Consider the following 26,761-nt stretch of genomic DNA (forward strand, 5'->3'; position numbering starts at 1 on the left):
AGAGTATGGATGGTGGAATAAGTTTGAACATACCAATAGAAGAAAATATGCCCTTACTCTTATTCAATGATAATAATCAAAGAGAATTATGGGGATTAGGGAAGAACTAGCATGGTACAAATAATCAATCAATTTGAGTTATAGTGAAGATAAGGACAGCAAAGTGATATAGATGGTTGTGTCCTCCCCTTTTCTAATCAATACAAAGCAATCTCATTAAAGATGATAAAAAAAAAAATATTTTCTTGTTCTAATAACCTTCAAATTTTGTATCTTTACATATATGTTTGTATTCTTTCCCTATAGAGGATTATAGAGAGTAAAATGATTTTCACAAGATGCTTATTTTCTAAAAAAAACCTCTCAAAAAGAGTGTTGTTATTTAGGAGGAACAACAAGAAAAACACACCACAAAAAAAGGTGTTGTTCATTAAAAGGAGTCGCAGTTGTTCCTTATGAGGAACAACAAAAAGACAAAAAGCTACACACGAACCTGTTGTTCCTTAGGAGGAATAGCAGTTGTTCCTTAAGAGGAACAACAAAAAGAAAGAAAAATAATAGGACACGAACTTGTTGTTTCTTACAGGGAATAGCAGGAATTCCTTAGGAGGAATAACAGTTGTTCCTTAGATGGAACGGCGGAAAAATAGACGCAGGCGAAACTACTATTCCTTAGAGGGAACAACATTAAAACAAACCTAAATGAAAATCTTGTTCCTTAGAAGGAACAGAAAAAAGCAAATAACAACAAAACTATTATTCCTTAGAAGGAACGACAACTATTCCTTAGAAGGAAAAGCAATTGTTCCTTAAATGGAACAACACAAAGCAATTGCACACAAAACTATTGTTCCTTAGATGGAACAGCTACTGTTCCTTTAAAGGGAACAACAACTGTTCCTTAAACGGAACAACAAAAACAAATGTAAATGGAACTGTTGTTCCTTAGAGGGAACAGCTATTGTTCCTTATAGGGAACAGTAACTGTTCCTTAAATGGAACAGCAAAAAGAAACACAAAAAACTGTTGTTCCTTAAAGGAAACAACTATTGTTCCGTAGAGGGAACAACAATTGTTCCTTAAATGGAACAGTAAAAAGAAACACGTGAAACTGTTGTTCCTTAAAGGGAACGACTGTTGTTCCTTAAACGGAATAGCAACTGTTCCTTAAATAGAACAGCAAAAAGAAACACACGAAATTGTTGTTCCTTAAAGGGAACAGCTGCTGTTCCTTAGAGGGAATAGCTGTTGTTCCTTAGAGGGAACAACAACTATTCCTTAAATGGAATAGTAAAAAGTAGACACATACCAAACTGTTGTTCCTTAAAGGGAATGGCTGTTGTTCCTTCGAGGGAACAACAACTGTTCCTTAAATGGAATAGCATGAAAATCGTATATACAGGGAACTATTGTTCTGTAAATGGAATGGTAGTTGTTCCTTAGAGGGAACAACAGTTGTTCCTTAAATGGAACAGTAAAAAGAAATACACACGAAACTGTTATTCCTTAAAGGGAACGGTAGTTGTTCCTTAAAGGGAACAACAACTGTTCCTTAAATGGAATAGCACGAAAATCAAATAAACAAAAAATTGTTGTTCCTTAAATGGAACGGTTGTTGTTCCTTAAAGGGAACAACAATTGTTCTTTAAATGGAATAGAAAAAGCAGAAAAGAGTTTATTTACAGTTTATACAAGCAAATTCAATAGAAAGAAAAATTTATATACAAAATTAAAAAACAAATGAATTATTCACTGGATCGATGCTGAGGATGGGTTGCCCTCCTCAGCGAGAATTTGCATGGTGGAATCTTCCTGTAACTGTTGGCAAAAGGACTCCCTAGTAAGTGGTTTGCGATAAAGTTGTACTCGATGACCATTTGCTTTAAAAGAATAGCCAGATCCATCAATGGTTGCTAATGTGATGGTGTCATTATCATGCACCTTTTGTATCTCATAAGGTCCTAACCATCTGGTCTGGAGTTTTCCGGGGAAATCCTGGAACCTAGAATCATATAGGAGTGCCCAATCTCCTTCATGGAAGATCTTCTTTTTAATAAGGGCATCATGCCATTTTTCTCTTTGCTGTTGGATTAATGCAGTGTGCTGAAGAGTTGATAGCCTGATTTCATCTAATTCATTGCTTTACTGTAATCTATTGATCTGAGCTTCATTAAAGTTCAAACCTACCTCCTGAGCTATTCTTAATGTCTAAATTTTGAATTCGATTAGGAAGATAGGTTCCTTACCAAATACTAGTTGATATGGTGAATATCCCGTGGTATTTATCCATGTTGTCCGGTATGCCCACATGGCTTCTAGAAATCTGGAGGCCCAATCACGTCTGTGTGATGCAACTATTTTTGTGAGTATTGCCTCGATTACCTTATTAGTGCTTTCTACTTGGCCATTTGCCTGTGGGTGGTATGGAGTTGTAATTTTGTGGAGGATATGATAATTTCTCAATGTTGCAGCAATCTTGTTGCCTATGAATTGTGGTCCTCCATATGTAATTATTTCTCTCGGCAAGACATATCGCACAAATAGCTAGAAAAGAAAATGTATCATTAAATCCTCGGTTGCCCTTGGTAATGCCTCTGCCTCAACCCATTTAGTAACATATTCTGTTGCAACCAGTATGTATGTTTTTTGATTAGATGATGGGTTGATAGGACCAATAAAATCTAGCACCCACCGCTCAAAAGGTTCAATTACTAATTGCGGGTTCAGAGGCATCTCATCAGATTGTCCATGGCGTCCTGCCCTCTGGCAGCTATCACATGCTTGAACAAACTTTTTAGCGTCTTTAAAGATAGTGGGCCAGTAATAACCTATTTGTAAGACTTTGTGAACAGTATTGCGGTCTACAAAATGTCTGCATGATGGCCCATCATGGCACACTTTTAGAATTTCAAACACTTCATCTTCCTTGACGCATCTTCTAATGTGCATATCTACTCCTATATGGAATAAATAGCCCCCGATCCAAGAGAATCACATACTGCGCTGCACTATTTGTTTTATTTCATTAGGCGTCAGGTGCTTGGGTAATTTGCCTACTGCCAAATAATTTGCAACGTCCGCATACCATGTCGTTTTGACAGTAACAGAGAATAAATGTTCATCAAGAAATTAATCCTCAACTGTTGCTGCATCGGCTGTCTTTGGCATGTGTGAGAGAAAATCAGTGATAGGATTTTCTTTTCCTAGTCGATCCTTAATTGTGATGTCAAATTCCTTTAAGAGAATCAACCATCTTGTCACTCTTCCATTTGTAATAGGTTTATTCGCTAGATATTTAATGGCAGAGTGATCTGTATATAAAACTATAGGATATCCAGTTATATAATGTCGGAATTTATTAACAGCATATATTACAGCTAAAAATTCTTTTTCAGTCACAGTATAATTTAATTCAGCAGGAGATAGATTTTTTCTAATATAATATATTGCATATGGCTTTTTATCTTCTTCCTGGCTGAGAACTGCTCTGATTGTTGTGTCTGAAGCATCAGATGAAATCTGGAATGGCAAATCTAGGTTTTGGCCCCTTAGCATTAGGGTTATTGATACAAGCCTTTTTGAATCCTCAAAAGCGCTGTCACATTTATCCGTCCAAATGAAATCAATATTTCCTATTAGTGCATATAATGGTGCAGCAATCTGAGAAAAATTCTTTATAAACCTTCTATAATAACCAGAAAATCCCAAAAAACTGTGTACCTCTGTTTGTGTGGAAGGGGTAGGTATTAAAAAAATTATCTGAATTTTAGCTGGATCTACTTGTATTCCAGCTGCTGAGATATAATGTCCCAAGATGAGTCCCTCAGTCATCATCATATGACATTTTTCATGGCTTAAACAGAGCCTGGTGGCAATGCATATTTGCAACACTTTTTCTAATGTTTGTAATGTTGGCTCGAAGCCATCTCCATAAGGTGTGAAGTCATCCATATACACTTCGAGCTCTTCATTTATTAAATCTGAAAAAAATGTTGAGTACAACCCTCTGAAATGTGGCAGGTGCATTGCACAGCCCAAAGGGTAAGACCCTGTAAGAAAATGTTCCCCAAGGGCAAGTAAAGGTAGTCTTATCCTGATCTTCAGCGGCAATCTGAATTTCATTGTATCCACTGAAGCCGTCAAGGAAAGAAAGTAATTTCTTCCCTGCCAATGTTTCCAAGACTTGGTCAATGAATGGAAGGGGGAAATGGTCTTTCTGGGTTGCTTTATTAAGTTCTCTATAATCAACACATATCCGCCACTTCCCATTCTTTTTCGACACCACTACTAATGGAGAGACCCATTTGCTGTCAGATATTGGATAAATAAAGTTTACATCTAAAAATTTTTGCAGTTCAGCTTTAACAATATCCTTAAGGTGAGGATTTAACCTCCGTTGAGGTTGTTGAATGGGTCTAGCATCCTTTTCTGTATAGATATGGTGCATACACAATTTGGGGTCAATTCCTTTCATGTTTGGGTAATCCCATGCAAAGGCCTCTTTATATTTTCTTAGGATTTGAAGAAGTTTATGTTCTTGGTCGGCAGTCGGGTTTTGTTAATATTCAAAGTTTTTCCCATCTCAATTTCTATGGTTTTGTTGTTATAAACAGAGGTGGTTGGTATTGATTGATTGTTAATATCTTTTGGGGATCTTCTTCTACTTCACTATCGAATGTTTCTTTGATCATGTGACATTTTAGATGGGATCTGGCTTCTGGTTGGTTAATGTAGGTGTTAATGATGTCATCTTCTGTTTGATATTTAAATTCGAGAGCATCTTCTATGGTTAGCGATGATCTAATGTTTTTATTTAGATATGATACATGTTGTTTTCCGGTTTTGATTAATTTTAAACTTGGCTGAGCTGGAGGATATAAGGCTAAATTCTTTACATTGCTTCCTCTTGTTATAGTCATGCTCCCTATTCGACAGCTAATGTAAGCATCTGCAGTTGCTAGCCAAGGTCTACCTAGAATTAAGGGATGTCCATCGAGTCGGTTTCTAGGATTGATGATCAGAAAGTCTGCAGGGTATTCCCAAGAGTCTACAGACACCATTACATCATGTAATGTGCCTTCTAGTTTGACTACCGATCGGTCAGCTAATTCCAACAAGGTTGTGGTTGGGTCCAATGATGTAATGCCAAGCTTTTGGCAAGTTGTGGTTGTAAGAATATTGATTGCTGCTCCTAAATCAACTAAGGCATTGGGGAAGGAGCATCCATTTATTTGCACCATGACTATAGGATTTCCTGGGTCCTCATATTTTACAGGTGTTTCTCTTCTTGATAGTAAATCAGATAAGGTACCAACTACATGGATAGTTGGATTTGTTGTTATTTTCCTATTTGGCTTTTTCATACATAATTCCTTAATAGTTTTTGCATAAATTGGGATGTTTTGAATAGCCTAGAGGAGTGGTATTTTTATACACAAATTTTTCAATTCTCCCAGAAGATCAAAATTAGGGTGTTCAATTGGGCGAGGTATGATTAGTCATTTTGGGAATGGTGGAGAAGAGGTGGTTGCTTGATTATGATTTTCTATCTAACCATGTTCTCTTCTTGTAGTGCTTGTTCTACAGGTAACGGATCTTCAATTTGAAAAATTTTATCCCCCTCTGATTCTATTATATGCCCAGATCTTAATTGAAGGTCATTGCACTCCCTTAACTTGGTTTTTGGTTATGGTCCTTCAATAATTTTCACAGATTGAACCGGTCTGTTGTTGGGGTTTGGGTTAGGTTGGGCTAGGAGTTGTGGTCTTAAGTTAGTCTAGGGGTTTTGTTGCAATGTGTAAGGTGCTGGCAGTGTGGGTTTAGGTAGGGGAATTGTTCCTGCTAGCTGATTTGTAGGTCTCTGCCAGCTTGAATGCCAATTCTAATTCTGTGAAGTTGAGGGTGGCCATTGGGATTGATATGCATTATTTTGCCAAAACAGTGGGAAGTAAGAGGAATTTGGCCAATTGTTATTTTGATTTGGTTGATTGGGCCATGGTGGCATACAGAATGGTTGTTGTGACTAATTGGAAAAAGATGTAGGTTTTATCCCTGTACAGAAATTACCTGCATACGAATTCTAAAACACAGAAATTAAACAATGCGAGAGCATAACACATAAAACACATATACACAGAGATTTTCCCCTGGATCCCAAAACCGGGACTACCAGCTTGATTTTTCATTATATTCCTTTCAATGTTACAATACATATTTATACATGCTGAAGCATCTAATACCATGGACCGAAAACCATCGCGTCCAAAACCATGGATCGAAAACCATAGGTAGGTTCACCCAACCTAATATAGGGTCCAAAAAAAAATTTCCCGGGGCACTGCCCCGGACCCTGTAGAGGGGGGCTACCCGCCCCCCTCAAACCCCCCGGACAGGGGGGGCTACCACCCCTCCTGTGACCCCCCACTGTGCAACGAAGGGGGGGCTCTGCCCCCCCTCTAACCCCCCGATTCACTACGTGGGTTAGTCGTGGAAAGAATATAACACAACCCAACAAAAGATGGTTGGTTCTGCCACATGGTTCCTGGGTATTGTTGAGCACTATACTGAGGAGGCTGAAAAGAAGAGGATGGGTCAATGGGCATACATGTTTGTCGTGCTTGCCACTAGCAGTGTTGATTTATCAGGTATACTGGTTCTATTTCTTCTTCTGATTCTTTGCAAAGTGCTTTCAATCCTAGGAGTGATGGGAAGCTTTCTATGGCATGATCTTTCTGTTGGAAATAATACTGAGAGGGGGGGTGAATCAGTATTATCAGATCAATAAAACTTTTTCAATGCTCAGAAACATATATGCTACTTCAGTTAAGTGAACCAGCGTGTACACGCCACTATGTCTAAAGAAACCATCGTATAACCATAAATCTTATAATTCAGTTAGTTTATCTTCAGTTAAATGCATCAGGACATTATTCATCATATTAAGAGTAAACAGATGTAGTATAACAGAACAGATCATCACACAAAAGCCACACACATGAATACCATGATATAAGGTGGAAACCCAATGTGGGTGCAAACCACCTGCTGCAAGTCGTCTCTTTCTTTCTTTAATAAGAACTTCAATTTACAATATTTTGTACTGGTGCAGCCTTATACCAGTACGCAGGCTACAACCTGCAGAAGGCTTCAACCTTCTCTCATTCTCCAAACTTCCTTGGAAGGGAGCTCCAACCCCCTTTGCTCTTGTACTAGCTAAGATACTAGTACGTAGGTGCTGGCCTACAATCTTCTTTCCTTCAGGTACCACTTTTCATCAATTTTTAGATTGGATACTCCTGAAGCACAACATTACAATCTGAAGACGACAATTCATTCAACTTTCATAGCAGATTACAAAACAACCAACAATCACTGAACCACTGAAACCCTGTCAAACCCAGTCACCAGAACATAGAGCAGACTACAGAACTCTGTAATAACAGTCAGACCCAGCTGCAACCCAAAAATCAAGCTCCAAAAGATATACGCTACTTCAATGAAGGCAACCCACGTATACATGCGGTTTTACCGAAGACAACCTGCGTACAGATCTAAAAATAATTTTTCATAACTTGCAGCTGTACCAGACATCAGCTGTACCAGACATCAGTTATACCCAGAACATAACATTACATCAGTATGCAGATCTAGAAATACGCATAATCAACTATATAAAGATAGTTCATTTCAAATCATTTGATCCCGATCTCTCCTTAGATCTTGTTCTCCATCAACCGATGAGATCTCTCCTTATCTCAGATCAAGCAATACATCATCAACCAATAACCTGCATACTGGATCTAATACTTCATCAGATATTCAAGACATTTCAGATACACTTGCCTAATGATTTCCTTCTCCTTATATAGCCTTAGGCCTTGTTCAATACCAAGAGCCAAAACCATAGAAATCCAATACCATCATCTTCAAAACTAGGGATCAACACGTCCGTCGAGACACCAAGGTCCAAAACCATAAGCACAACTTCCAAGGAATAACCGCCGTGGACCAAAGATAAGTTTTCCACATATACGCGCTTTTACTGAAGCCAACCAGCGTGTACACGCGACTTGGTATATAGCGAACCAGCGTGTATATATTTTTCTTCATACTTGTAGACTGATCATCAATTCTTTGCTGCTATCCTTCTGCACTATGATTTGTTATCAGTGTGATTTTCCATCAAGGACAATACCTGTCTCATAATGCCAACAATCTCCCCCTTTGGACTTGATGGCAACAACACCAAATCAAATCACTCTCCCCCTTTGTCATCAAGGGCAAAGGGCTGTGCTCCCCCTGAGTACATGCTGATATCTTTGCTTGGCTGTGCTGAAACATGCTCCCTCTGACTGTAGGCAAGATCTGCAAAAGATGTTCTTCAAAAGAACCAAGACTTATACACCATAAGGGACCTTCCTATCACCAAAAGACTCAATACATACATCCATACTCCCAACCAAGAGGGGATACATCAGAACCAACCAATTATATTACATCATTCATCCCAGGCATAGTGGGGAAACCAACATAGGCCGTTACATGACCTTGAACCATGAAAGAGATATCACAGAAGAGATACATGACATAGAGACAACAAATCTAGACCAAGACTTATGAAAGTCACAAGCAGCATCTGATACACATCTTTTAGATCAGCAACCAAGATTTCCTTCTGAGCTCCTTCTCCTGAAACCAACAACAGTTGTGTACTAGAACCAAAAGCATCTAAATGCCAACAATGCTTTATGAGACTTTAAGCTGCTCCCCATGAACTTGTGCCTGCTGCACCCCCTAAAACTGTGCCTGAAGAATTCTGGCATACCCATCTCAGACCTTCTCCAACCGGAGTCTGCCCTTGCTGTTCAGAACTCCATATACGTGACTTCTCCTGCATAAAACAGCGTATGCACGTGGATATGCTTTCTGCAACACGCGTACACCATACACGCGACTTTCCCAGCATAAATCGGCATATATACACGGCTATCCCTAACGTAACTTGCGTATACCAACTTTTCTGTAGAACAGACAAGCTTCAACAGCAGGATGAAGCATCAACTACTCCCAACTTTTGTCTGAGATATTCAAAAGTTTCCCTGGGCAGTGGTTTTGTGAGAATATCAGCAACTTTTTCCTTAGAAGGAACATACTCCAGCTTGACCTTCTGCTCAAGCACTTGTTCCCGAAGAAAATGGTACTTGATTGGTATGTGCTTGGTCTTTGAGTGCATGACTGGATTCTTTGAAATGCTGATTGCACTTGTATTATCACATAAGATAGAGACTGGTGGAGTGCAAGTGATTTGAAAATCCTGCAAGGTCTGCATCATCCAAAGAAGTTGTGTGCAACAAGATGCCGCAGCCACATATTCTGCTTCAGCTGTAGATAAGGCAATCGAACTCTGTTTCTTGCTGAACCAAGATACTAATCCGGAACCCATGAAGAAAGCACCACCACTTGTGCTTTTCCTATCATCCACACTTCCGGCCCAATCTGCATCTGCGTAAGCATGAAGAGTGAGATCTGTATCTCTAGGATACCATAAGCCATAGTTTTGGGTCCCTTGAAGATACTTGAAGATTCTTTTGACTGCCTAAAGATGAGTTTCCTTTGGGTTGGCTTGAAATCTTCCAACAATTCCTACTGCATGCATAATATCTGGTCGGGTACTGGCTTTGACTCTTCCATGCCATACTTCTTCAAGATCTGCTTGAGGTACTTGGTTTGAGACAAGAAGATGCCTCCTTCATTTTGTTGGATTTGCAATCCAAGGAAGTATGTCAATTCTCCAAGTAATGACATTTCAAATTCTTTCTGCATAATCAAGGCAAAGTTTTGACTCATAGTCTCTTCATTGCTGCCAAAGATAATATCATCTACATAAACAACAAGTATTAGCAATTTGTTATTTTCAACTTTTATATAGAGGTTGCTATCTGCTGATCCTTTTGAAAAGCCTTGTTGGTGAAGATATTTGTCCAACCGATAGTACCAAGCCCTTGGAGCTTGTTTGAGACCATAGAGAGCCTTTTTCAATCTGCATACAAGGTCTGGATCATTCCCAAGAATGAAACCATCTGGCTGTTCAATATATACTTCTTCTTCTAAGTCTCCATTCAGAAAGGCTGATTTCATGTCCATTTGAAATACCTTGAAGTTTTGAAAGCTTGAGAGAGCAAGGAACATTCGGATGGCCTCAAGTCTTGCAACAGGAGCAAAGGTCTCTTCAAAATCTATTCCTTCTTGCTGCGCATACCCTTTACAAACAAGTCTGACCTTGTTTCTAATTACTTCTCCATTTTCATTCAATTTATTTTTGAAGACCCATTTAGTCGCTATGACATTTTTATCTTTTGGTCTAGGAACCAATTCCCAAGTATTGTTCTTTTCGATCTGCTCAAGTTCTTCATCCATTGCTTTGACCCAAACATTCATCTTTGCATGCCTCTTTCACATTTTGTGGTTCAGTAGAAGAGAGTAATGCCAAATAGCTTGAAGCTTCTGCAATTCTTCTTCTTGTTTGTATTCCTGCTTCTTTCTGCCCCACAATCTGAGATTCTGGATGATTCTTTTGAACATATCTAGATGGAGTCTTCTCTTCTATTCTTGTCTGCTCCTCTGGTTCTTCTTGAGGTTCTTCTTCTTCTTGAGGTTCTTCTTGAGGTTCTTCTTCTTCATCATTCTGCCTTTGAGGGTAGCCTTCATCTTCTTCAATGTCTTCATGATGAACTTGCCTAGGAATATATCCCTTCTCATCAACCACTACATCAATGCTGTCAACAATTCTGCCAAGTCTTTTGTTGTAGCACTTGTATGCTTTGCTATGTGGAGAATAACCAAGAGGAATGCCTTCATCTGCTCTTGGTTCAAGTTTTCCAAGTTGCTCATCAGTATTCTTAATATAACATTTGCTCCCAAAGATTTTGAAATGCTTCACCGAAGGAGTCTCACCACTCCAGAGCTCATGAGGTGTTTGAGTGCTGTTTACTCGGACATTTGTTTTGTTAAGAATAATAACCGCAACATGTGCAGCCTTACCCCAGAAAGTTGCGGGAGTACCTGATTCATCAAGCATAGCACGAGCCATTTGTTGTATTGTTCTGTTCATTCTTTCCACAACCCCATTTTGCTGAGGAGTTCTAGCTGTAGAGAATTCTCTTCTTATCCCATGTTCTTCACAGAAATCGAAAAATTCATTTGAGGTAAACTCCCCACCTCTGTCAGATCTGAGGCACTTAATTTTGTGTCCTGATTCATTTTCAACCAAGGCTTTTAAGGATTTGAATTTCTCGAATGCTTCATCCTTGTGCTTCATAAGCCCTAACCAGACAAACCTGGAGAAATCGTCAATGAATAATATCAAATATTCTTCTCCTCGAGGTGTCCTTTTCCTAAATGGACCACATACATCTGTATGGACTAGCTCAAGAGGTATGCTGGCTGATCCTTCCTTCTCTGGAAAGTTAGTTCTGGTTTGCTTTCCAAACTGATAAGATTTGCATATAGTGTTGTCTGGAATTTTGATATCTGGAAGACCACGAACTGCCTGATATTTGCATGCTTTCCTTATTTGTGAAAAGCTTAGATGCCCCAACCTTCGATGCCATAGCCAGTGTTCATCATCCTTGCTCAAATAGCATTGTTGTGGTCCTTCTTCAAATATGTATAGATTATTTGAAGTCCTTCTTCCTTTGATCACTGTTTTACCTGTATCAAGGTCACGAACACAACATCCATTTGATCTAAATATTACTTCTGTTCCTTGATCGCACATCTGACTGACACTCAGAAGATTATGCTTCAATCCATCAACATACAAAACATTTCTAGCTTTGACCTTCTCTTTCAATGGAGCAACACTTTTTCCTTTTATGGCTGCAGAGATATCGTTTCCAAAAGAAACTTTCTTCCCCTTTTCTAATGCGGTATATGACTCAAGCTTTTCTTTGTCCCCTGTCATATGCTTCGAACATCCACTGTCAATGTACCATAGACTTTCTTGACCTTCTGCATAAAAGGCTATCCCACATCTTTCTGGTTGTGGTTCCTTTATTCTCCATGTTCTGACATTTGAGGTTTGTTCCTTCTGAGTTGTCTTCCGGAACCTGCTCCTGCATTCAGAGTCTTCATGACCAAAGTTATTACAAATAGAGCATTCAACTTCATTTTCAAGAACCGAAAAGTTGTTATAAGTCCTTTTCATGGTTCCAGTCATTCTCTTTTGAGCTTCTCTAGTCATGATTGTCTTGTAGGCAACACAATGAGCTGCTTTGTGACCGAAGTTATGGCAAGAAAAGCATTGGCCATTAAAGAAACTTCTGCGATAATCAGATCTATCATCCAACTGATTGTAGCTTCTATTCAAATTCATTCTTGGAGCAAATTGGGAAGATTTTACCTGAGGCTGATTGTAGCTTTTGTTTGTCCTTAAGGCAGTTTGTCCCCGAATTTCTTGATGGTATTTATTTGTTCTTTAGGTAAACTGTCCCTGATTCACCTGATGACTTTTATTTGGCCTTTCATCGCTTCTCCTTGCTGCATCAAGATAGCTTTTAGAGGTAGAGGCTTGAGATGTTTCTCCATTATATCCAAGACCTGTCTTGATCAGAGGAGATCGTTGCACATTGATAATCTCATCCAAGGTTTCAGATCCTTTAACAAATTTAAGATTAATCGCTTTTGTTTTCTCAATCTCCTTTCTAAGACAAACAATCTCACATTCCAATTTTTCAAGATGTTTTTCCTTTTCAGCTAGTTGACATTGTAGAGAATCAATAATAGCACTCTTCTCTTCTAAGCAAACTTTGAGATCTTTCATTTCTTCACAAAAGCCTTCTACATCTATAGCATCCATATAGTCATCATCTTCAAAAGCCATTAACAATTTATATCTATTACCTTGTTCATCTTCATCACTATTTGAAAGACCATCACTATCTTCATGAGTGTAATAGCTTTTCTTCTTTTCATTTTGTTTCTTGTTCCATTTAACAGGTTCCTTTCCCTTGTCATTCTTATTTTTGTGAGGACATCTGGCAGCATAATGACCTACTCTTCCACAAGTAAAGCATTTAAAAGGTAACTTACCTCTGAACCTTCCAGAACCCCTTTGAAGATTTCTGACAAAATTTGATTCCTCTTCTTCATCTTCTGGCACGTGACTTGCTTCATAATACTCTTCTTTGCCTGAAGCCTTGAAGGCAGCTTCTCTTCTGTCTGATGGACCTCCCTTTCTCATTTCATAGGCAGTTAGAATCCCGTGAAGCTGAGACATAGTAAGAATTTGCAGATTTTCCTTGTCTTCTATGGCAGACACTTTAGATTCAAACTTGGGGGACAAAGATCTTAGAACCTTTTCAACCACAATAGCCTCTTTTATTTCTTCACCCAAGTTTTTCATGCAATTAACAATCTCATCTACCCTAAGGAAATAGTTAGCCACACTTTCATCATTATACATTCTGAGAGTCTCATACTTAATCCTGAGAGTTTGAAGTTTAGCACGCTTTACCTGTTCGTCTCCTTCATAGCTCGTGACAATTTTGTCCCATATTTCTTTTGCAGATTTATAGTGCATTACCTTCATGAATTCTGATTGAGATATACATCCCAATAGAGTATTGACTGCTTTCGCATTTGTTTCATATTTCTTTTTCTCGGCTACATCTGTAGGAGTAGCTGAAGGAAAAGTGTAGCCTGTCTCTACGATGTCCCAAACTTCTGTACCAAGAGATTGAAGATAGGCAGTAACTCTTACCTTCCAATAATTGAAGTTTGTCCCATCAAAAACCGGTGGCCTGATTGATGCTTCTCTCTCGTAGTTGCTCATGATGAACGATCTACCTTCAAGCGATCAAGCTTCTCTGAAGGACCTGCTCCGATACCAATTGTTGGAAATAATACTGAGAGGGGGGGGTGAATCAGTATTATCAGATCAATAAAACTTTTTCAATGCTCAGAAACATATACGCTACTTCAGTTAAGTGAACCAGCGTGTACATGCTACTGTGTCTAAAGAAACCAGCGTATAACCATAAATCTTATAATTCAGTTAGTTTATCTTCAGTTAAATGCATCAGGACATTATTCATCATATTAAGAGTAAACAGATGCAGTATAACATAACAGATCATCACATAAAAGCCACACACATGAACACCATGATATAAGGTGGAAACCCAATGTGGGTGAAAACCACCTGCTGCAAGTCGTCTCTATCTTTCTTTAATAAGAACTTCAGTTTACAATCTTTTGTACTGGTGCAGCCTTATACTAGTACGCAGCCTACAACCTGCAGAAGGCTTCAATCTTCTCTCGTTCTCCAAACTTCCTTGGAAGGGAGCTCCAACCCCCTTTGCTCTTGTACTAGCTAATATACTAGTACGTAGGTGTTGGCCTACAATCTTCTTTCCTTTAGGTACCACTTTTCATCAATTTTCAGACTGGATACTCCTGAAGCACAACATTACAATCTGAAGACCACAATTCATTCAACTTTCATAGTAGATTACAAAACAACCAACAATCACTGAATCACTGAAACCCTGTCAAACCCAGTCACCAGAACATAGAGCAGACTACAGAACTCTGTAATAACAGTCAGACCCAGCTGCAACCCAAAAATCAAGCTCCAAAAGATATACGCTACTTCAATGAAGGCAACCCGCGTATACACGCGGTTTTACCGAAGACAACCTGCGTACAGATCTAAAAATAATTTTTCATAACTTGCAGCTGTACCAGACATCAGTTATACCCAGAACATAACATTGCGTCAGTATGCAGATCTAGAAATATGCATAACCAACTATATAAAGATAGTTCATTTCAAATCATTTGATCCCGATCTCTTCTTAGATCTTGTTCTCCATCAACCGATGAGATCTCTCCTTAGCTCAGATCAAGCAATACATCATCAACCAATAACCTTCATACTGGATCTAATACTTCATCAGATATTCAAGACATTTCAGATACACTTGCCTAATGATTTCCTTCTCCTTATATAGCCTTAGGCCTTGTTCAATACCAAGAGCCAAAACCATAGAAATCCAATACCATCATCTTCAAAACTAGGGATCAACACGTCCGTCGAGACACCAAGGTCCAAAACCATAGGCACAACTTCCAAGGAATAACCGACGTGGACCAAAGATAAGTTTTCCACATACACGCGCTTTTACTGAAGCCAACCAGCGTGTACACGCGACTTGGTATATAGCGAACCAGCGTGTATATATTTTTCTTCATACTTGTAGACTGATCATCAATTCCTTGCTGCTATCCTTCTGCACTATGATTTGTTATCAGTGTGATTTGCCATCAAGGACAATACTTGTCTCATAATGCCAATAATCTCCCCCTTTGGACTTGATGGAAACAACACCAAATCAAATCACTCTCCCCCTTTGTCATCAAGGGCAAAGGGCTGTGCTCCCCCTGAGTACATGCTGATATCTTTGCTTGGTTGTGCTGAAACATGCTCCCCCTGACTGTAGGCAATATCTGCAAAAGATGTTCTTCAAAAGAACCAAGACTTATACACCATAAGGGACCTCCCTATCACCAAAAGACTCAATCCATATTCCCAACCAAGAGGGGATACATCAGAAACAACTAATTATATTACATCATTCATCCCAGGCATAGTGGGGAAACCAACATAGGTCGTTACATGACCTTGACCATATCCAGAGAGCACTCTTTGTGGCTATGCTTCTTTCTGCATCTAGGACAGAATATCACCAAGTTTTTTTCCGCTTCTGCTTGCTTTTGTTTAGCTTGCATAATGTCCAATTGCGTTGTCGAAGTTCCTAGAATGTTAGTTTTGAAATCCTCTAGAAGATTGCCAATTTCTGCGCAAGTTATACCTCCACCAAAGATTTTTTAATCCCTTGTGATCATGTCGCGTTTTGCTGCTTCAATCTTATGCTTCCTCTTGAACGCCTGATACACAAATTAATGATGTCAGCAAAATTTTCCTGATATATATCACCTTTATCCATAATATTCAATGTTTCTACCCATTGTTCTTTAATCCCTTTAATTAGTGTAGTTTTCAGCACATTATCAGGTAAAGGCAGAGTTGCATAGGGAGACCGTTGGAGATTATATTGAAATCGTTCCACATATTTTTCTAATGTTTCACTTGGTCTTGCACCATTTGGAATATTTTGTCTTTCAATTCCCTAGATCTACAATAGTCCTGATATTTTTTTAGGAAAGTGGTTTTCATTTGTTCCCAATCGTTTATTGTGCCTCCACCTAATCCCATAAACCATCGCAAAGTTGCTCCTTTCAATGTGGAGGGAAATAAATTTAGTTTTTAGGGATCGGTGGTATAATCATACCCCCGACACAATACATCAAACTCAAATAGGAATGCGTCTGGATCCTCTGATGTCAGCCCATGAAAGGTAGGAATATTTTGGAGAGGGATGGCTTTCATAGGTGCGTTGACTGCTGTGTCAACGATGGGATACTGCAATGTGGAGGTCTGAGGTGTTTGTGGGTTGTTGGCCATTTGATCAAATATGTGCCAATACCCTTCTGGGATCTCTAGAGAGTTATTCCTAGGATGACTAGAAGGGATGGGAATGAGCTTAACAGTGCTTCCCTAGTCAGGAATAATGAGTGTTCCTTGCTGAACTACTACCTGAGGGGATCGTGGCTCCTCTATTTCCCCTACTTCTTCTTGACTAAGCTTAACGGCACTCCCTTTATCTGGGGTGCTGAGTGTTCCTGGTTGAATTATTACCTGAGAGGATCTTAGCTCCTCTGTTTCCCCAGTTTCTCCTCCTCCTTCACGGAGATTACTATAATTCCCTTCTTATAAAGAAATTGGGAAAGAATTTTCAATTTCTTGAAAACTCTGCTCAGTCTCTTCTGTTTTGTTGCGGACCTTAGTGAAGACTACAGATGGTGAGCCTGTGGCTTGAAGGGAGCCAGTAGGTTGTTTGGAAGCAACTTTTCTAGGACCTATTGATGGCTGAGATTCGACTTTCTTTATAATTTCGTCTATGAAAGTTGATGGTCCAAGGGTCACCGTTCCCTTAGATCTATCAGGTTTGAGTAGGGGAATTGGATTATTTTCAGTTTTTTTCTTCTTAGTCATACACACAATTCAAATATTTACCTCTACCCTAAATTCTTAACAGTTCTGCTGGAAAGCGGGAAGGGGACCAGGAATTTTACATGCTCCATACGCAAGTTCTTACCTTTGGTTTTTAATCCCCAATTCTCTCCCAATAGACAAGCATCAAATGTAAACTACTCTTCAGAAATGGCTAAACTCTCCCCGGCAACGACACCAAAATGTTGAGTGATAAAAGGTGTCTTTTTAACTCCTAATTATCTTCAAATTAATTATCAATCCAGGAAATACTTTCTATTTCAAGAGTGTACACAGTATGTGGCGGCTATGTAACTCAAAGAGTAATGCTTCTAAATTGCAGTACAGTTCTTTGAAATACAAGAGTAAATGGATGCAACAAGTAAACTCTAATTGCAATTAAAAGACAACTCAATCCTCAAATGAAACTAAATCGGGCATTCATCAAAGTAACAACAAACATCAGTTAAGGATACAGTAGTAATAACTCATTCCTCTTTTAACTGATTTAATTCAAATCGAATACAATAATCAATAACCAATATAAGCAGTAAACGATCCCAATCTGAGAGCTTTGACAGCAATAGTCAATGTTCTTTACAGTTGATAATCTTAACCAGAATATGTAGTTGAATGACTAAATCTGAAATAATAGCAAACTGAATCAAGAACACTACTACAAATTACACAAAGCATAATGATTCTGTTAATACTGGAAAGTAAGAAATAACAAAGCGATACAATTGCAGAAAGTAGAAATTCAATCAAACCATCACACTGCGAAGATTAGAAATGATACAGGAACAGCAAGTGAATCCACCAAGGCCAGGCCCTTAGCCACCAGTGAACACCGCTGGATTACTTCAGTAGATGGGAAGGAACAGCAACTACTTTTATATATTAATCATTGCAAAATCATTACAGCCAGTTCGTACTCTGCTTCAACAACGAGAGTCGATGATCAAAGTTACAAATACAATAGTAATTCTCTCCATTAATTCCTTGTCTCAACTACAATCGTTTCCTTTTATAATGGCAAAGAGGTAAAAGATAAATAGTAAAAATGATCCCTCAGGATCAAGAGATCTTGAGGGATTCGCGCAATCTTCCAACTTCAGTTAACTTTTCCTCCTTGCACTGATCCTGTGATTCACTTCGTTCTTATCTGTAACTACCATGCTCCTCGCTGGGCTTGCTGCCTCTTTGCTGTATCTTGGTTAGGGAACAGCGGTTGTCTCGTTTCGTCCATGACTCATCATAGGAACAACAATTGTCTCGTTTCATCTTTTTCCTGCATAAAGAAGGACAACAATCAACTAAATCGTGATTACAGATAATTTCCTCATTCTTAGCATAATCCTTTGATATATTAACACTTTGGGATATAAAAGGGATATAACTAAAGAAAAGGATGATGAAATAAATAACATATGCATACCTTTTCCATGACTCAACACTTATTTGCATACATTAGTGTGTCATTCATTTTTGTACAATTTGGTTTTGTGTGATAACTTTCAAACAACATTTCTATTTATTGTGCTTTTCTTGCTTTGCGGATGTCCGCGACTCCTCACTTTGGTTTTGCTGATGGTGCTTGTCGTAGTACCTGGAACCTATCATCCACAACATGGGCTATCTATGACCCTAATGGTGAGTTGATTGACCTTCAAGGTATCTGTCTAGGTCACACAACCAACAACATTGTTGAATATAGTGCGGTCATCGAACTATTGTCAGAAGCCATTGCTCTGGGAATCAGAGAACTGGTTGTCAACCTGGATTCACAGCTTGTCGTCCTTCAACTCAACGGGCAATATTCTGTCAGAAACCCTCAAATATTGAGAATGTATCTCCGTATTCGTCTATTGGAAAGGAATTTTGATTATATTACATATCATCATATTCCTAGATGCATGAATACATTAACAGATGCATTAGCTAATCATGTGTTGGACAAACATTTACAAAACATGTGAAAGATAAAACAAACTATTTGTACCATAGTAGACAGTAAAATAAAACATATATATATATGTTTGTGTGTGTGTGTGTGTATGGTGATAATGTTTGATACATTAGAAACCCAGAAATAATATGTGTGTCAAAATAACATCCGGGGCTTGTAGGCCTAATATATTCATGGCATGCAAGCCTCAAAAAATATGTAAGTGCTGGACCTAGGAACTAATCAGCATGATACGGCTCATGCAACACGAGTCAGCAATCGGTGGATCCACTCTAAGAATCCCACAATATGTCTTCGGTGCTAACGAGGAATGTCTCCTACCCGAGCATACTCCAGGATACCATGAGTCAACCCCTCAAGGTTCCTCGCGATCTCCTCCTCGTTGTCACTCCCTTCCTGATAAGGGGCGACTGCATTAATAGGGCGGGGGATGCGCCTGGCTATTGGGGACATCCCAGTAGGCCACTCTGGTCCAACATCTACATTAACAAGAGAAATGTTATAAGCACATATATACAAAAAACAATTAAAAGCCTCAAAATTAAAAGGTTTAGTTTTTCACCTTGGTCATCAAAGTCCTCTCCATCTGGTAAGGGCATGTCTATATCTCCTTGGAAATCAGTACCGTTGTATGGCTAGTCCCCCACGATGATCTTCTATCATTGTAGCTATGAAAAGAATGCAGGTCAATATGACATGTGCTGACCCCCAGTGATCCTAGGCATCAAATGGCTCCAACGGGCCATCCGCGGATCGCATGGCATAGGAGGATCTACCTCAGTCAGTCGATACTGGAATAGTGGTACTCGTTCCAGGAAGAATGTGACAAGCACTGATCCAAAGCCAAATTGCTTCAGATTCCCTGCCTTCACTTTATTCAGTTGGCGCTTTATGTTGATCTTCATGGCCTCTACCCAGTTGAAGATCGTAGGAGCTGTGTAGTCAATAGCATAAAGGAACTTCGACTTGTTAGTCTCATTTTCTGCCTAGGACCCCACCACTCTGTTGATAGTCAACAAAAACATTCTCAGTGTTAGATCCCGAACACTGGAAATCTCTATCTTCCCACTCCGGGATTTCAGCGCCTCAGGGAAGTGTTCAGTAAGCAAGGAAGATATGCTTGCCCCAATCGGACGTGAATCGTACAAGTTCACTAGTTTCCCTCTATAGGACAGCCCAGTGATGAAGTATATATCTGAAGTTTCTAACTCCTGCTCCTAGTCCCCAATGAGAAAGATCTCCTGATTAATGTACCAAAAACTAATCAGGTACCGAAGTAACTCGGGCTGGGCCCACATCCCTAGTGTAAGAAAGAATTTGAGGAGCCCGCAAGCCCTCAAAGCCTCCAGGAAATTTGGGTCATTCATTGCCTGGGTGTCAACATCTTCATGTTCCCGTTCTTTCCAGTCCACCATTTTCAGCGATTCTCTCCTGCAAAAGCCATTAATTTGAGTCAATAATCATCTTTGGCACATAAAATTCAAGTTTAATTAGCCATTTTTTGAGGAAATATGGTTTTTCCCTATCCACGGCACTGGCGTGCCTATTTTAAAAATAGTTGTGCCGATTGGAATGGTTGTCTTTGTTAATCACCCTCGGTCGCGCGATTCAGTGCCTGGAAATCGCGCCGACCGAGGGCGAAAAAGATTTTCAAAAACCTCCTCAAAAAATCTAAAAAATAGCGAAAAGCATAAACAAAGAACATGAAAATGGAGCTCAGGACTTCGGCTTTTACCTGGAACTCGCAGCTCGTCGATTGACCTCCCGAATCTCCCGCAATATACTTCAGAACAATTAGGGAAAAAGTGAATAAAACGTCTTCACAAAAAATGTAAAATGGTAAATGGTTGCAAAACATTTTTGCAATATATATTCCATGCTTACTTGTTTTTAGTATTTTCCTCATTATTTATTAAAACTTGCATTTGCATTTAATATTTCAAAAAAGTACCATAGGCTTAAATGTGTGCTCAAATTACTCTAAAGATCCTACATATCCTTACGTTAATGCAAATATATCTCTATAAGGATATTTTTTTATACACCATTATTGGAAGGTTAAAGGAAGCTCACAATAAATGTGCATGTGGTATACCAAATGAGGAAGCTAACTGCTACTATTGGATTATCACTATCTATCAAAGGAAAGCTTGCAACTCTGCAAGCGACACAGAAAAAACTGCAGGCTTACAGCGGAGGAGCAGTGACCGAGCAGGCAGTGGAAGACGCGAGCAGGAGGCCGCACAGTGCATGGCTGAGGTTGCAGTCATACGAGTTGAGTTGGAAGGGCTTCGCGCAAAGATCTCCGCGCCTACTGTATGACTCGAGGGTGAGTCACAATGTTTGTGTTGGGGGTCTGTTGGAAGCAGGATCCCCCAAGGATAGTTTTGGGCCTAAAATCCCATGTTTTGGTCAAATTTTGTAATAAACTTGTAAAGAGTCCACATTTTGTGGTAACAAAGCACGAATGTGTCATAATTCATAAAAGGTTATCTGTCCTTAGTTTTGTAAAGTAAAGTCAGCTATAAAAGACCTACCCATGGTCCGCTAACCATGGGATTGTATAAAAAGAGCTAAGCTCTAATTAGTTTGAAGGTCATATCAGGTAAGAGAGTCGCAGCTCTGAAGTAAGAAGTCTAAGTTCAAGTTGTAGCGTAGGTAAAGGCTCTGCAGCTGAGTGCGTAGAGGCCTAGGGTGGAAGTCCGCAACTGAGTGCACAGACCCTTGCAGCTATGTGCGCAGGGTGGATAGAGTCTGTAATCACTTGGAAGATATCAATAAAGAGAAGTATTCTGTAATTTCTTTATCTTTGTTTTGATTAATGCATCTTATCATTTTATGTATGAATTTCTTTAATAATGCTTATGTGATGCATGAATGTGTATAATTATGTTGGAAAACTAAACGCGAATGAGAATATCTATTTACGTGGTGCTAATTGTGAGTATCTAATAACATAAGTAAAACACTTAGACTAGTTTGGGAATCTGCATGGTACGCTGCCATAGCAGCACGAAAGTACCTGAGGCGTAGGTTAGGGCTGCGTGAAGGTCAATCGTACCTTTTCACGGAGGTACCAAAGGGTGGAATAAAGGGCTCATCTGGAGAGCTCTAGATCGAAGTGACCTGCGCGAAGGCATGAATAGAAGGAATAAACCGACATCACAACCATCTCAGGGTGTGGAAACTTGTTTCTACCATCCCCCCATACTGTTTCGGGTGAGACTTTAGTCCGCGATCTATGAGCTGATGCTGAAAGGGCCAGTGATGTAGGGATTTGTTTGGCTAATTAATGTTGAACCTAGGTCAGGCCCCCACAAGCTAACATAGCTTATGTCACTTTATAATTGGGAAGCAATACTTTGATTGAAGAAGAAAGTCCAGATAATAGCTTCTAAGTGTTTGAAGATAACTTAATCACATTGCACCATGCTAACTTTGATCCTTGGGTTAGGTTATTTCAGATTGCGAGTGTAAGGGTAAAGGGTAGAAGCTCTTACAAAACATTTATCTTAGTAAACATTACGGATTTAGGAACAAAAGGATACCTTTAGCTACATGATCTTAGTAAACATTAGGGATTTAGGAATGAAAGGAGACCTTTAGCTACATGATCTTAGTAAACATTAGGGATTTAGGAATGAAAGGAGACCTTTAGCTACATGATGCTACTAGTCAAATGGTTAGGCATTTTGTTCAAGAAAAAATAGATGAAAATACCTAATTGAAGAGGAGGATTATTGAGTTGGAATCAACATTAATAACCATACATTCACACCAATGATGGCCATAAGAACCATTGTATAATAGTGAAAGCATACTATAGAGGTAATCTCCAAAATGAAGTCATTTAAGGGATTATTTTAGGAAGTGTTATGACTCAAAATATCACCTAACGGTATTAATACTAACCTCACTAGGATGGCTGAGAGACAAATCTCAAGAAAGCCACCCATTGCCACATTAGTGCCCTTGTCTCTCACTTTAAGGCTAAAGAAATGGATTCCTAACCTTAAGAGGGTGTTCCTAGAGGTCGAGCTAAGATGAGTTAGTTGTGTAGTAAGAGGGCGTATCTTCTAAATTAACTCAACAAAAGGATTCATCCATAACACTAATCCACTCTATAGGAAATAAAACGAGCTTCAATTATATGTGAATAATAATTCCTAACCTTAAGAGGGTGTTCCTAGAGGTCGAGCTAAAATGAGTTAGTTGTGTAGTAAGAGGGGGTATCTTCTAAATTAACTCAACAAAAAGATTCATCCATAACACTAATCCACTCTATAGGAAATAAAACGAGCTTCAATTATATGTGAACAATATGTCAATGACATAAGTGGAATATATGTTTAACTTGCACAACAAATGGCTGTTCAATTATACAACAAATGGTTGTTCAAATTATGTTTGGAAATGAAAAGTAAACTCATCTTAATAAATCGTGAATAACGAAATCAAGACACTGAAGTTGCACTATATATGTGACAAGCATCAAATGGAAAAATAACCTAGGAATTGCTTCAATATTTATTCATCACTATATAAGAGCATAAATGTTATCATAGGGGTACCACCTCATGAAAGGGAACATATCTCATGTATAAGTGCTTTCGCTAATACAAAGATTTAGAATATCTTGGAAAACAAATGTTGTTATATTGTCTTAGTTTAGATTTGTCTATGGAACAAAATTTACTAGTGAGCATTTTTACTCTCTTTTTCAAAGCAATCATGAGCCTAATTTATATTCTTCAACAATGTGGATGTGTGGCTAATATGTGAGACACATACACCAATGGAAAACCATGAAATACTCAACGTTCCGGTCATGTTAGTTATCACGCATGTAGAGCATGTTTCAAGTTTCAACCAAATAAATGATCCATTAACAATATCCAATGCACCTCAGATTATCTTAGCAATTATCACGTAACGGAGATGCAAATAGTAACTAATGACAAGTAATATTTCCGAGAAAATGACAACATATTCAGCTAGTTAACTTAAGCCAAGATGCATGGATTTCACTAATTTTTGGTATCAAATTAGTAGTGATCAAGTTCATGTATTGGAATGTATTAAGGTGCATTGGAATGTATTAAGGTGCAGATGTCACAATGTATTTTCAACGGTTTATGATGAAAAAATCGTCATTATGTTTGAAGCAAGTCATACACATTCAAGTCTATGCCATAAAACATTGCAACATTACCTCTCTCTGAAATGTCTAAAGGATGTCAGTGTTAAAAAACAGAAGCAAGGTAAAATATACCTTAACACATCTGAGGTAAAATATACCTTAACACATCTGTCGAGGACATATCATGAATTTAAATCAATGCCATAAAACTTGAGACAAAAACAATTTTTAGTGTGATGTTTTCATAAAAAAATTATAATGTTCCATTACCTATGGCATCGTTGAATTAAGGGAATTTTCAAGGTTGGTTATGTGCTCGAACAATGTGTATCAACTCACACTTAGATGAATAGGTAATATTATAAAACTCTAAAATGAACAAAGCCTTCATGTCAAGAGACGCACCAACTTACCCTCGACATCTAATAGTTGAACGATGAAATTAATTACCAAAAATGTAAATAGTTGGGTTTAAGTAATGCATTTATTTACTTCAACAAACGCTTAAATGATTCGATACAACTAGTGAACAAACTTGTACGTGCCTCTTATGCAGACTTTCTAAATCTTTGTTGACATGACTTAGAAATGTAACATGAGTTCAATACTTTATGCACACTTTCTAAATCCTTGTTGACATGACTTAGAGATGTAACATGTGCTAGATGAAAGGGTTTCATACTTCCTATCATTATGTCAAAGTTTCATACTTCATATTATTATTTTCATACTTCCTATCATTATGTCAAAGTTTCATACTTCATATTATTATGTAGTTAAATCTAAGATATGATATTAAAACGTTGAACATCAGATTTCAAAGGATGGAATTATATGTTTAGATGTAAGTCATTTATTTTAATTTCACATTGGTCTTCTACTTACCAACACAAAGATTATGAAGCTAGTTTATCACTTAGTTATAACTAAAATAAATAAATGCACGAGAAGTAATGATTAGTTCCCAGTCATGCTAATATTAAAGATAAGCCATGAAAATCTATTATCAATGTTAATATCTAAATTATATGATTTAATATGAAAGCACTTATATCGAAACAACTTAGATCAAAGATCAAACAAGGAAAACTCTAGATTGTAAACAAAAAATTCAAAAGGAAATAGGAAAGAAAAATCTGGGATTTTTTGGTTTGAAGATGATGATAAACTAGTGCCAAGGGGGATGGGTTCCATACACAATATTCAAGTGAAACTTAGGGTTTATAATGAGACAATGTTGAGGGTACTAAGGAAGATTGCGGCTCAAGCATTCGATAGGGCCACTCGATATTTTTCAAGGATGGATGAGGGTATTGGTTCTTTAGGAAGCCTATCTAAGTATGAGCAAGGTGATCTCAAAGGTTGGTGAAGGCAATATGGAAGAGCCCTAGGACATCCTACATTAATGCAATGAAGTAAATCTTTAATTGTCAAAGGGGGGAGGCAAGAGAACTATACCTTAAGTTACCCATCCACATGGAGCGAGGTTCCCTTCTTTGGCCTTATTGCAACTTTGTTCTTCACTAAAGCTATAAAGATAGCCTATTATGTTGAAAATAGCAACAAGAAATGTTAAAAAATAGCATCAAGAAAAAAAACCCTAATTTAATTGTAATTCTAATTCTCATAGCTACTTATAATAGTTAGATAAGTTAATTTAACTTAGTTGAATCAGTTAATTTGAGTTGGGAGTCTATCTAGATTCATGTAGAGTGGTTCCTAAATTTTAGGGGCTCGGATTGAGTTCTTTTGAGTTGTAATTATTTAATTCAGTTTAACTGTAATAGCAATGTGTAACCAGCACTACTCAACCAGTGAACTGAAGATTCACTCATAATTAACTCATGCATGTCATATCATAGAAAGACCCAGTTGAGATTGGAGTTTAGGGACAATGTACTATCAGTTGTAAAATCATCTAAATTAAACCGATGGTGCATGCAATCAGAGGAAGTCCTATGATGGATTGTGCAGTTATGGATGAGGAATTTCCCAATTAAATATGGGTTAATTCCCTAGGAAACTACGCAAGGAAATAGGAGCTTGGCAGGCAAAATATTTGGCTAAGTATTGGTTGGAGCTTATTTGTGAAGCAATGAGATAGATTGAGATAGTGTAGAGATCTCTCAGGCTTGAGCAAAACATTATAATCTTCTCGTATTTTCTAATTAATGCAATATACAGATAGTAGGCGTTTTTAGATGTGGCTTTCCCTAGAAAATTATTTTGTTATGTGTGATTGAATTCTTTCTCTTTTATGCTTTGTAATTTCATCGATCATTTATTATTTCCGCTGATGAGTAGAGTAGATTCAAGTCAATAGTTTTAGCATATTACAATCTGCAATTCGAATCTACAAGGAATTTCTACTTGGTGTCAGAGCTGAAATCACTATATAAGAGGATAATATGAGTTTGTCATTTGCAAGAGAAATCAAATTCGCAATATCATACTTTAGAGCCAATAGGATGTCATTCTACGAATTAAGACTCAAATGTGCCCTTGAGAGTAGTTCGAACTATATTTCTTGGAAGGACAG

Source organism: Pinus tabuliformis, chromosome 4_1, assembly GCF_031772625.1.
Source record: "Pinus tabuliformis cultivar Carrire ecotype Pingquan chromosome 4_1, CPIR1, whole genome shotgun sequence".
Classification (NCBI taxonomy): domain Eukaryota; kingdom Viridiplantae; phylum Streptophyta; class Pinopsida; order Pinales; family Pinaceae; genus Pinus; species Pinus tabuliformis.